This window comes from Microcebus murinus, chromosome 9, assembly GCF_040939455.1.
Source record: "Microcebus murinus isolate Inina chromosome 9, M.murinus_Inina_mat1.0, whole genome shotgun sequence".
NCBI classification, from domain to species: Eukaryota; Metazoa; Chordata; class Mammalia; order Primates; family Cheirogaleidae; genus Microcebus; species Microcebus murinus.
The window spans coordinates 47,682,251-47,695,276 of record NC_134112.1 but is presented as its reverse complement, the minus strand read 5'-3'; the positions used below and the strand labels follow the sequence as shown (position 1 = coordinate 47,695,276).

General features: G+C 40.6%; 1 protein-coding gene across 2 annotated transcripts in view; it reads left to right on the top strand.

The window, feature by feature from the left end:
* The window catches only part of CDK14 (cyclin dependent kinase 14), a 542,302-nt gene extending 531,542 nt beyond the window's left edge, over nt 1–10,760 (top strand). For both annotated transcript variants that reach the window (XM_012779596.2, XM_012779601.2), the window contains one exon: nt 7,321–10,760. The gene's annotated coding sequence lies outside the window, so the exon portion shown is untranslated. The remainder of the gene's footprint in view (nt 1–7,320) is intronic.
* Nucleotides 10,761–13,026: the final 2,266 nt, after the last annotated feature.

Here is a 13,026-nt window from a genome sequence, read left to right as displayed (position 1 = left end):
ACCATGTCTCTCACCCCACCCCCCAAGGAGCTTCAGTGCAGTATTAGACAAACTGGAAAACACTGATTTCAGATATTCTAAAAGAAAAACCTGTATTTCTATCCAAATCATAACATATTCAACTTACTCAAAAACATGAGTAAATTATAAGCTGTCCCTAGATTTTCTGAATTCAGTATGACGCTTAAAATGTATCATTTTGAGTCTAACATTCATATAAAATCCATAGTATAAAATTTGACTATGTGTTGTATATATATATATATATACACACACATACATATGTGTGTATATACATGTATACACACATATTTGAGTGTAGGTATATATACACATATTTGAGTGTATATATTTGATATTTTTACTTCAGACAGATTTGTACTTGCCTAGGTGCTTAAGGTTTAACAACTTTATTTGTAGACTTAATTCTTTATAATAGCAAACTCTACTTGAAATGAATTAGATACAAACATTTTTTTTTCTTCTTAGTATTTTAAGCAAAATCAAACTCAAAGTGGTTCCGTCTTATAAGTTCATCTTTTCTTTTTCCTGGACATTTTTCATGTGAAACTTTATTGGCACAGTACTTGGGGAAGGGAAGCTTTCTGAACTCTGTTCTCCACAAAATTATAACAAATTCTACAAATGGGCTATCCATTTTAATTAAGGCCTTGATTTTCTATGCTCAAACATCTACAGCCACTTTCCATGTACCTTCAGAAAAATATTTCCTCCTGTGGCCACTGGAATCCTCCGAGTGTCTAGGTGCCCAATTAAGGCCAATTTTGAATGCTGGTGTAAAAAGCAGACAGGTAAAATGATTTTTTAAAAATCTTCATTGAACTCTCTTAAGGATATGGTAAATGTGAAAAATTACAAAGCAGAATTGTAATTTACCAGAAAATGTGGGTAAAATAATTCATCCAACATGTGGGTGGAGAGGCATAAAATCAGTAAGTCCACTATAGAACACTACGGCTGCAAGTCCTATTTTTGTCTTTTATTCCAGATTATGGAAACCCATTCCCCATATCCATTAGATTTGGCACAAAGATAACACTAATTTTTCCATGTTACCTGGATTATTTATTTTTATTTCCTTCTTTAAAATCATGTCGTTAATTATATACCTATCTTTAATTACCTCCTTATATGCCAGTATTTTGGACTCTACATTTGAGAAGGTTGGAATTAGTTTTATTCTAATTTAGAAACAGACAAAGCTAAACTTAGTCAAATGATCATCATTTTTTTTTCTTAAAGAGAACCTCATTGTTTTATAATTTTATACTGTCTTTGCTGTTGTGAGGTAACCTCCTTTCTGTCCAATTTTAGTATTTTTGTCCTTCTTTGTTAGTCATATTTACAAAGAAGTCTCTGAAATAGAAATGAGCAGATTACCCTACAGCTTCGCATACATCCTGGAGAATATCCTGCTCACAATTTACGTGATAAAAGAAAAACCTACAGTTGTTTTAATTTGGAAGCAAAATAATCATTCATCTCCAGTGAGGCTTGGGGGGGTGGGGGGGTGGGGAAATGTGTGCCAGAGTCGTCTTGCAGAAAAAAGAATACTTTGAGAAGGAGCAGTAGGGGCAATGCAGCAGAAAAAAAAAAAAAAAAAAACACAATAAAACAAACGTAAAACCTTAGAGTGAGTAAATAGGCCAATAAGACACAGGCCATCTGATCACGTCGAAGCATCCCGAGCAGCAGTCCACAGCTATGTTGTCCCTCTGGTGTGTAAACTGCATGTGTGTGTGTAGGGGTGTGTGTGTGTATGTACACACAGAGATTTAACAGGGAGCACAGAGGGAATTAGAAAGAGCCTGGCTCATTTTTAATTTGGGTCTGTTTGCTTGCATTTAGCACTTAAGGGCTTCTACATTCAGTTTGCTCAAAAGAGTGATGAAGCACTCCTTGCTTATGCCTCGAATCAGAAATGCATGAAGTGCAGCTGCAGAGATAATACATTTTCCCCAAAGGCTTTGGCTGAGCAAATTAGGTGTCAATGGGGTGCCTGCGCAGGCAGTACTCTCTCTAATTAGTCTCTTGAGCCTAGTTGGTGGCGGGTATGAGATGATCTAATCAATTGGTCTGTGTCTGATGGTTCGTGTAAAAATCCTACCAGGCAGACTCTCTCCCACAGGTCACCCACCTGCACAGCGGGACTGCTCATTTTCATTTTTCATCTCTTCCATCACATGATGCTGACAGTTGGTTTTAAGAAAATTGAATCCAAAAAAATATCTAGTTCATAGGGCACATGGGTCAGAACAAAGTTGCATTATGGGTACCGGCGATCCAATTAATTAATATTTATAGCTGAGAAGCTCTATGTAGATATTTCTGAATAAGGATTTTATCAATCAAATCCAATTTCTTGTTTAAAACGTTCATTTCTAGAGAAAGAACATTGTAAAAGCTGAAAGCAAGATAAAAATGGCATCCATTAATCTTATTGTTTATAATACCTGTGAGAGGATGTGCACATGGTTGAGTTTATAATTCACATTCACCGTTCATTTGTATTGTGTATGCAGCATATTTTAATAATTTTTTAAATGTAAGGCAAGACTTGCACTGATACTGTATTTTGCTTCCCTATGATTGTCGTATACCCTCTCTCCTTCCACCTAAATAAATCCTCACCCATCAAATGCATGATTACATTTAGATTTTTTAAAAGATTTCTAGCAACAATCTGGACTTCCTCATATGCACTCATTGAAAATGGAAGCTAATGCTGCCCAAGGAGGGAGAGGCGGCATCCCATGCTGCTATGAACAGCATCAGGCCGGGTAGTCAGCACAGTAGGGGCCATTCAGAGTCTTCTCACAGAGGCAGGAAAGAGTCTACCTCGCATTGGCACCTCCCTTTTGCTCTCATTATTGGCTCCTTCCATTAAATGTCTGAGCCCAAACCCAAGTAATAGACTTATCATAATCACTGTGTTCACCGTTTATTATCCAATTACTGTTATTATGTATTATCCTTTATTATCCAATTCCGCTTATGCCCTAGGTTAGGTACATGTGATTTTCCTGGAGATTACACTCAAAGAATCAGGACAAAGGCAAGGACACACACCATGAGTGGCTGAAAGATGTCTTAAATCAACCCAATAGGGTAATAGATATGCCACTGACTTTGGTGACAGCATAGTTTATTATTACCTGAAATCACATATACTAAAAATGAAATGATTTCCTTCAAGTAGAATGTCATGGAATAAAAAAAGAAGAAAGTTTGGCCAACAGATGGAGGTTCATCTGTGGTCAGCCTGCTGTGTACCCAGCACCATGCTATTTCAGCAAGAGCACGGGCAGCGCGTTTGCCCTCGGTGACTGTGTCCTAGGGAACGCTGCATCTGAGAAACATGACACTCCCAAGTTTTCCCCTTCCTATTCATTCAACAACTGTTTATGGAATGCCTGAGCCAGGCCTGGACTATGCTCTGAGGATACAGTGGTCAATGAAATCAAACTTAATCAAGAACGTAATGAGAGGCCAAGGCAGGCGGATCCTTTGAGCTCAGCCTGAGTAAGAGCAAGACCCCATCTCTGCTAAAAATAGAAAGTACAAGACCAGCCTGAGTAAGAGCAAGACCCCATCTCTGCTAAAAATAGAAAGTTCAAGACCAGCCTGAGTAAGAGCAAGACCCCATTGCTGCTAAAAATAGAAAGAAATTAGCTGGACAACTAAAAACATTTAGAAAAAATTAGCCGGGCATAGTGGCACATGCCTGGAGTCCCAGCTACTTGGGAGGCTGAGGCAGTAGGATCGCTTGAGCCCAGGAGTTTGAGGTCGCTGGGAGCTAGGCTGATGCCACGGCACTCACTCTAGCCTGGGCAACACAGCGAAACACTCCGGCTCAAAAATAAACTAATGACACCACTTGCCCCCTGACTTGCTCCTTCACAGGAAGTGTCTCCACACCTCAGGAGGGACCAAGTGAAGTCTCTGGTTCAGGAGGCCCAGATGGGACCAGGTCTCCATTCTGCTGATTCAAGCGGTAGAGGGAAGGAGAGCCTGGAAAGGCGACATCCTTTGAGCATAGCTGTAGGACTCCACGCCTAGGCACGCAGACGTCAGGACAAACCCCCAGCTCCCATTTGGCTGGGGTGGGCAGACTTCCTGGAAGAGCTGGAATCTCAAGTGCTGTTTAAGCTATGTAGAAAGAAAAGAACATTTTTGCCATCTGTTTAATAAAAACGTCAAGGGAAGTAGTGGAGTTGAGGACTGAATGAAGGTGCCTGTGGACAAATGTGCTTGAAATGCTGTGGGGACCAGTGCTCTCTCCCTTCAGTGTCATGGGCTGAAGTCAGAAGGTGTAGGTGTATGGAGCAGCAGGGGGAGCAAAGGTGGATTTTCTTCATTTCCTGGGAAGAACACGGGTAGGATCAGGACTAAGAGGGTTGTTCCCATGTAATTATTTTGCTAGAGTGGTGACTCACAAAAACAGAGGTAGGATAAAGGCATATCTTGGGCAATCAAGCAGGTGAGCCACATGGAGAACTGTACCACAGGCAGCGAGTATTTGAGATAACAACTGAGGAGTTAGAATTTAGTGGTAGCAAAGAACGTATGTGTGGTGTCCATCCACCCCCAGGCCTTTCCCAGAAACTCAAGAGAAAGGCTTTTGTTTACATACAGCTCAGTCACTGAGGACAGGGGATTCTCAAGAATAAAGGGTTACCCCTACCTCATACCATATACAAAAATTAACTCAAAATAGATCAAAGATTTAAACATAAGGGCTAAAACTCTAAGACTTTTAGAAGAAAATAGAGGGGTAAATCTTCATAACCTTTTTGGATATGGTACCAAAAGTATAAGCAACGAAAGAAAAAGGGATAAATTGGACTTATAATACTAAGTGTAGTTTCCCAAGAATGGAAAAACAAGCACCACATACACTCACCAGCAAACTGGTATTAACTGAGCAGCACCTAAGTGGACACATAGGTACTACAGTAATAGGGTATTGGGCAGGGGGAGGAGGGCAGGTATATACATACATAATGAGTGAGATGTGCACCATCTGGGGGATAGTCATGCTGGAAACTCAGACTTGTGGGGGGAATGGACATTTATTGAAACCTTAAAATCTGTACCCCCATAATATGCCGAAATAAAAAAATAAACTTTTGTGCATCAAAGCACACAGCCAACATAGTGAAAAGGCAACCTATGGAATAGGAGAAAATATTTGTAAATCATGTATCTGATAAAGGATTAATATCCAGAATGTATAAAGAATTCCTACAACTTAACAACAGGAAAACAAAAAAAAACCAATTTAAAAATGGAAAAGGCCTTGAATAGATATTTCTCCAAAGAAGATATTCATATGGCCAAAAACCACATTAAAAGGTGTGCAACATCACTAATCATTAGGGAAATGCAAATAAGTTCACATCTACTAAGATGGCTGCAAATTAAAAAAAAAAAAAAAGAGCAAACAAGTGTGGGCAAGGATGTGGAGAAATTGGAACCCTTGTATAATACATTGCTGATGGGGATGTGAAATGGTGCAGCCACTGTGGAAAACAGTTTGGCAGTTTTTTCAAAAAATTAAACATAGAGTTGCTATGTGACTCAGTCATTCCACTCCGAGGCATATACCCAAAAGAATTGAACACAGGGATTCAAACAAATACTTGTACATGAATGTTCATAGCAGAACTATTGACAGCAGCCAAAAGGTAAAACAACCCTTTTGGTGATATACATCACCTGATGAATGGATAAATAAAATATGTTATATCCAGACAATAGAATATTATTCAGCCATAAAAATAATCAATACTGATACTGCTACAACATGAGTGAACTTCAAAAACATCACGCTAAGTGAAAGAAGCCAGACATACAGTAGGCCACATATTGTATGATTCCATTTATATGAAATATCCAGAATTAGGTAAATCCATAGAGACGGAAAGATTAGTGGTTGCCAGGGGCTTAGGCAAGGGGAGGATGGGAAGTGACTGCTTAAAGAGCATAGGGCCTCCTTTGGGGTGATAAAAATGTGTTGGAACTAAACAGAGATGGTAGTTGCACACAACATTGTGAATGCACTAAATGCCACTAAATTATACACTTTGAAATTGTTAATTTTATGTTATCTGAATTGCACCTTGATTTATAAAAAAGAATGGAAAGTTAAATTTAAAAAAAATCATCATACTAAGTGGGAGAAATGAGTAGAATGTGGGGAGGATGCTATTTTAATGGTTCTTAAGTGTAAGAGTGGAACTTTCTTGGCTCTCTGGCCAAGACATTGCTAAGGAGCTGCCGTGCAACGGTGACATCCGTGATGCCACAGCCTGTGTGGGCAGCAGTAGGCCACCTGCACTGTGAAGTCTCAATAAAAAAATGGCCAAACCCTATAGGATCAGATTCTATCCAAGACTCGCTCTGCATCCAGGAAGGTGACAGTGTGGCCCTGTGGATGGAAACATGAAGGTCTTACCAGTCCTCAGTGACCACAAGCTTCTAAACCCAGAGGATGAGTTGGTCCGGGGACTCAGTTCAGCTCATGGGTGGATCTCTTCTCGGCCGTGTGACTGGAACCTGAGAGTGTTGCTCTTCACCCTTCCTGGCAAGATATTCTTTTCCCACCCTGGAGACTCAATGAAAATGCTTACGGGCTAAAAACAAGTGTGCAGGGGAGCAGAGTGAACATGACTTCCTTCTCCTTGAACCATTCACCTGCAAGCAGTTACGGGGTTCGAGGCAGGCATCACTGGAAACGTGCAGTGGAATGCAGGCTGCTGGGGAGAGGCTGCCAATTCAGGTCACGCTGGCCAATTCTCATTCTGGTGAAACTGAAATAGCCGATAATAGGCAACCGAGGAATTATATGCAGCTGAATTTTTTTACAAGCATCCATGTGATCCATTTTTCTATTTCATGTTCATAAAAAGAACACGATGATATGTGCTTTTAATGGTCTGTATGATGCTACAGGCACTTAATTAAGACCAGTATTACTGCTAATGATTTGGGGAAGGAAATTTGCTGAATTTCTTTTTATCTAACTTTCCAAGAGGAAGTTAGACCAGCTGAATTCATGGACTTAAATTATTTTAAGAGAAGAAAATACAGTCAGAACATTTATTTATCTTATACAAAGAATTATTTTGGTTAAGTAGACTATTCTGCCTGGTATTTTTGTTCTTGGGGTGGCTGTGGAGAACACTGGTGATTTCACTTTGGGCTGGCCATTTTTGATGTCTCATGTAATTTGGGAAAAATGAATGATGTAAGTTTTTTTTTTTTTTTAATAACAGTTTTCTCTTTTCCTCCTTCCAGGATGAAGTTTTCATCATTCTGGAAAGGGAAAAAAAAAGCAAACATTAATGAAGTGGCCAATAATATGAAGGGAATCATGGATCAGTTTCCTTTCGCTCCCTGTGGTGGATTTCACTTACAAGAAAATTGAAGCTGGCAAGACCCTGTTTTCTCTGCAATTTATTTAAAACCTTGCACGCATTTGGATACCTTGTGATTTCCAAGAACTATGTGAAGATTAAGCTTTGCTTACTGATACATGGCATGTATTCTTTTCAGTCTTTTGTGTTTGATTTTGTTTGATTTCCCTCTGCAGCGCAGCGTCTCTGTAAAGGTTTTTATGCTTTCACCAGCCATGTCTTAAATACATTAAGACAACACATTTGGTGTTCACACTTCTTCAGTAATGTCTGTACTTGAAAGCCACACAGTGGCATAAAACAATGCGTGTTTTCTTTGAGAGCAGTGCACATTTTGCAACCACCAGGAAGGAAACTTTTTGCTAAAGCAAGCCCCTGTCCTCTGACTTGACAGCTTGGTCCCTGATGGCAGGGGGGCCCCCACCTGTTGCTTACCTTTTGAGGACATTTGCAAATGTGGGGTTTTTTTCTTGGAAACAACCGCACTCATATAGGATATTGGATCTGCTTAGCATTTTCAGGCCACATAGCATGGCTGTTTTTTGAATAGGTTGAAAGTGAAGAAACAAATATCAGACATTAAGAACAAAGACAGGGATAAATTGCTTACTTTTCAACCTCTGGAAATGGAGGTAACTTTTTACATGTAGTCTGGGTCTTGTCAACATCTTATTTTTTTTTTTTTCCATCCACTCTGTTTCACTTTGTAGTTTCTAAGTGGAGAAAGTGAGGAACAGAATGTTTCAAACTTGGGTGCAAAAGAATCATATCTGTTGGATGAGCCCTGAAAGCAACCTTGGCTTGATCCAGTTGAAAGTTTGCTCACTCACAACAAAAGCACCTTCAGAAAAATTACATTTTTTTAGAAAATTCCAAGCTGATTGGAAGACATCATTGGATTCCTTAAAGAGTCTCCTGGAATAGCTGTTCAAATGCAGGTTTTAGAAACAATGCAAGAATCTTGCTTTAAAGATGGAAAAAGGAAACTCCTTGTTTAAGGAGTTGAGGGGCCTTGGAGGATGAAGGTGAGCATGTGACATTGGGGAAAAGTGGCCGGGCCATGCACCCATGTACCGTGCTTTGTGCTGGAGGGAGAGCAGCCTGGGGCAGGCCCGCTCACAGGGGGGCAGGCCTCGCTGCAGAATCCCCTGTAACACTGCGGCCAAGGGGCAGTTAGGAAATTTCATCTAAAGCATGAAACCTAGCTCCTCTGGACACAAATTCCTATGGAAATACCTTTGTGTACATTGTTTTACATTTTCCTTATTAGTCAGAAAGGAGAGACTAAGAGCTTGACATGTGTCACACTTTTTTAGGATCAAGACCAGGAATTATGTGCCAGTTTGACAAGGACTTTCTCTGAGAGTAGGGTGAGAGAAAAACTTTTCTGTAGGCAAACCCAATACACCTAGGAAATTGGGCCCAGAATTCCTAAACTTTAAAATGGTACTATCTCTGGAGGGAGGTGTGAGTAGATATGTCAAGGTCATAATTCATCCTATCCAAATGTAGTGTTCCTTGTAAATTTATAAGTGCTAAATAAGCAAGGAGTTCCTTACTGATTGATTTTAAAGAGAGCAAAAGCCACCCAAGGTTAGAATGTTTACTGTTTGCTACCTAGAAATCTTTTTCATTCCTCTTTCATACATTCCAACCCACTGGAACTTTTTAGAGGTATTTTGATTTAAAGTATACTTAAATTAGGATTTCTTAAAGTAAATGTAGGGGGAAACCTTTACATGCTATCAAAAATGGACTTCCCGGTGATTTATTTTGAATCATTCATTTGGGGGGGAAGGCATGACTTTTGTATTTCACTAAGTTTAAATCAAGAGCAACTAATTAAATCTTGCTATTTAATAAGGTTTCTAACTTGAAAATTTGCAAATATTTAATGTTGAAAGACCTCAATTAGGGCTATTAGAGATATATGTCCCTTTTACAGGCAGCTTCTCTTGGGAAGTGAAATATAATGGTACTCAGTTGGGGGGAGAAATCTGTTTTATTACAGAGAAATACTTCTCAGAAGGTTAGGAGGTTTTGAGTTCCCCGTCTTTGCCATCCATACAAGATCCAAGGTTTGTTTCTCTCTCTCTCTCTCTCTCTCTCTCTCTCTCTCTCTCTCTCTCCTTCTCCATATATATATAAAATCTTTATCTCTCCCCTCTTTCCTCTCCTATTTGCAAGCACATTTTCCCTCCCCTTCTTTTTCTCTCCTACCCTCTCTGAGGGCAGTCATGAAAATCCATACATTCTGTATTCATTAGCAGATTTATTCTATTGAGAAAGCACTGGAATGTTTTGTGAGATTATTTTTATATGAAGGAATAGCTTGAATTCAAACAGCTGGCAAGAATAGTACGAATAACTTAACAAGGTGATTGTATCAACAGGACATCACTGCACACAGTATTCTGAAAGGAGATTTGAGATTTAATTTTCATTTTCTTAAAAGAACAGTTTGGTTGACTTAAAAATACAACATATATAGGACATAAAAAATGTTTGCGGCACTCAGCAGAAAATAGGGGACAGAAAGCAGGAGTGGCTGTCCATCCACTGATGCAAGGGTGAGAAGCTATTTCTACCTCCCAAGAGTGATTAGAAAAGTTTCTAGGGGAGCCTCCGGGCTTGCAGGGAAAGCAAGGCCTCTTGGTATCCTTTCCTCAGAGTGTATATGACAGCCAATATAATCAATACCCTAGGTTATGCATCTATATAAGATACTCATCTGTGAATATTATTGGTTTTGTAATCTTTGTTATATAAGAGGATGTTCAGGCTGTACATACTGGGGTAGATTATTGCCTGCCTCCTATACATAGGAATATGCTGCATAACTGCACATAACTTCCATCTCCTTTACTGGCTTGTAGGCAGAGAAAACTATATATGTTACTGCCTTGTAATTTTCTCATACACCAAAAAAAGAAGTAAAATAAAATTTTAAAAAAACTTCAATAAAATAAGCAATCTCCTATGCTCATTCCTTTTCTCATAGCAGCATATTTTAGAGACATATACAAAATCTACATTCTCTAGCTGGGAGTGGATTTTTTATCTTTTTTTTTTTTTTCTTTTTTCATATGATGCACTGAGATGTGTACTTTCTAACAGGGGGTTGGTACCTAAGAAACGTGCTAGCATCATTCAGAAAACTATTATACTTCAAAATGAGATATAGCAAGGAGAATGGAATAATACATGTTGCATATTTGTTACCCATTGTAATTTGTCTGTATTATGAAAGATGTAATGGTTTGTCAGCTGTCACTGTTGTTTTCTTGTAACATGATATGGAATAAAGTATAGCAGAATCTCCATACATCTTCTTGGTACATCTTCTTGACAGGTACCCCACAAGACCATATACCATACCAAAGAAACATTGTCTTAAAAACTCTTCAACTGCAACCATTCTGAAAGGGAGAAAAAAGATCCAAAATACACAATTTGTGGGAAGGAGTGAGTTAGCTGGAATGTTCCAGGAGTCTGTTAAACCCTCTCCTTTCCTTGACTTGCTATGCTAAATATAAGGAGCAGGGGCCGTGCAAAACAAATCCTGAGCTACACAAGCTCTTCGCGATTCCCCTGGCTCCTTCCTGATGTTCACCACATGTTCTGCCTATCTCAGATGCATCTGGAGCCTTTCTGGTTTTGTTTAATGACAATACTATTTATCTTTTATTGGCTCCCTCTCTATTTTTTGCACATATCCTAGGATGAGGTGAGTCGATTACCCTCCACTTAACACAAACCAAAGCTTCAGCATGCAGACCTTCCGCCAGAAGTATGACTGTTCTCTTACTGCCCCGAACACCACTTAGGGGGTGTCTGCCTCTTAATGGGCAGAGTACTCTTGGGATCCCACGTTTGGATTGGCAGTGCCAACTTGAGTGGCCGGTCCCTTTTCCATCATTGCGTTTTCCTTCTTGTCAGATCTGTCATAACCCCAAACAAACCCCTCTGATTTGATAAATTGCTAATTTATTTAGATATAGTCATCAACTCATAGATAGAATATTTGGTGATTTTAAAGTGTTTATAAGCTCATTTCCCATTTAAAGAGGACCCAGGACTCCTGGCTTTCCCCCGGGGCAGACCCTTACCCACCAGAAGCAGTTCCAGTTTTCCTTCCCTTGATCTTCTCCTCTAATAACCTCTGTGACTTCACGGTTTGTAAGCCCTTCCCTCACAAAGGAACATCCAGACGAAACAAGATGTAAGTGCTCTCAGCTGATGCATATTCCACTCCAAAAAAGCTATGAGAGCCACCACTCTTCAGCCCCTAGCTGCTGCTTCTGCTGCCTATAAAGCAGTGAGCCACCTACGCCAAAGGCAAGTGAATTTTCAGTCACTGCCACCACCAGTGGATCCAGGGACAGAAGATTGCACAGAGGTAGACTCGCAGTAGCCAAACTAGGGATAATATGCAAATTTCTAGGTTGAATGGGAGCCATAAATTACCCTGGACACTGATTAGGATTATGGAAGTGTGAAAAGAATAACTTGTTCCAGGGAAGTATTTTGAGGGAGCAAAGTGTTTGGCACCGTTCCACTTCCAAACAGCTATGCTAGCTCAGGTGCCCGTTGTTGAGGTCACGCCCGGCAGGCTCCTCATGTTTTAGAGCTCGACTGTGCTCCTGAGTTGATTTAATCACGCAAGCTTTTAATAGAAGAAAGAAGGGGATGGAGGGTTGCTATCTACACGAGGCCAAAGAAACACATTTGAGAAAGAATTTTTAAGTTTTAAAATGTGGCGGTGGACATCCTCTCGGTTCCATAATTGCCCACCGTTCTCGTCTTTTGCAGCGGAGGCTGCTCCGGCTCCGCCAGGTTGCAGGACGCGGCGTGTGCTGGCCGAGGCAGCGGTGAGAGTCAGGAGGGCGGCACTCCTATAGTTGCCGTTGGCCTCCAGAGTAAAGAGAAACCAGAGGGGAAGGTGTTGGAGCAACCTTGTGCCACTGGGTTAACACGTACAGTCGCTGAATAATGGCGGGCATTGTAAATCTCTGCAATGAGAACCCCACAGTGGCCCAGCAGCCTGCTGCTACCAGTGGGTGGTGGCGTTATGGGCATTAGCGTTGAGAAGCTTATATAGCAGAGGGGGCTAGGATAAAGGACACAAATCAGGGAAAAACTGACAAGATTAAAAAAAAAAAATCTAAGGCCTCGTATTTACTGTTCATCCCCCATGCTCTCGGTGTGCTATATTGTCTGCGTTGAGTCATGCTGAGAGAGAGCCAGGCACAATAATAGCTCAGAGCAGCCGAGCAGCCCCCGAGCCATCCTCTGCCAATGGTGCTGACTGTGCTAGTGGAGAATGGGATTCTGATAGAGTTGTCTTTTTTCTTCTTCCCTGCGAGACCGCCAATAATTATGGAGGGCATGCTGCAAAGATATGGGGTAAGGGTTCCCTGTTGGGGTGTATCCTGAAAAGTGACCCTGCAGGGGTCCCTGCAAAGGTATGTGCTGCGCAGCCCGAGGTGTGCCTGCCTGTCAGCTGCAGACAACGCTGGGGAAGTCCAGAAACACATGTTTGAAACAGCGGTTCGAGGCTTTAGAGACGTTAAAATGAAACTTAGTT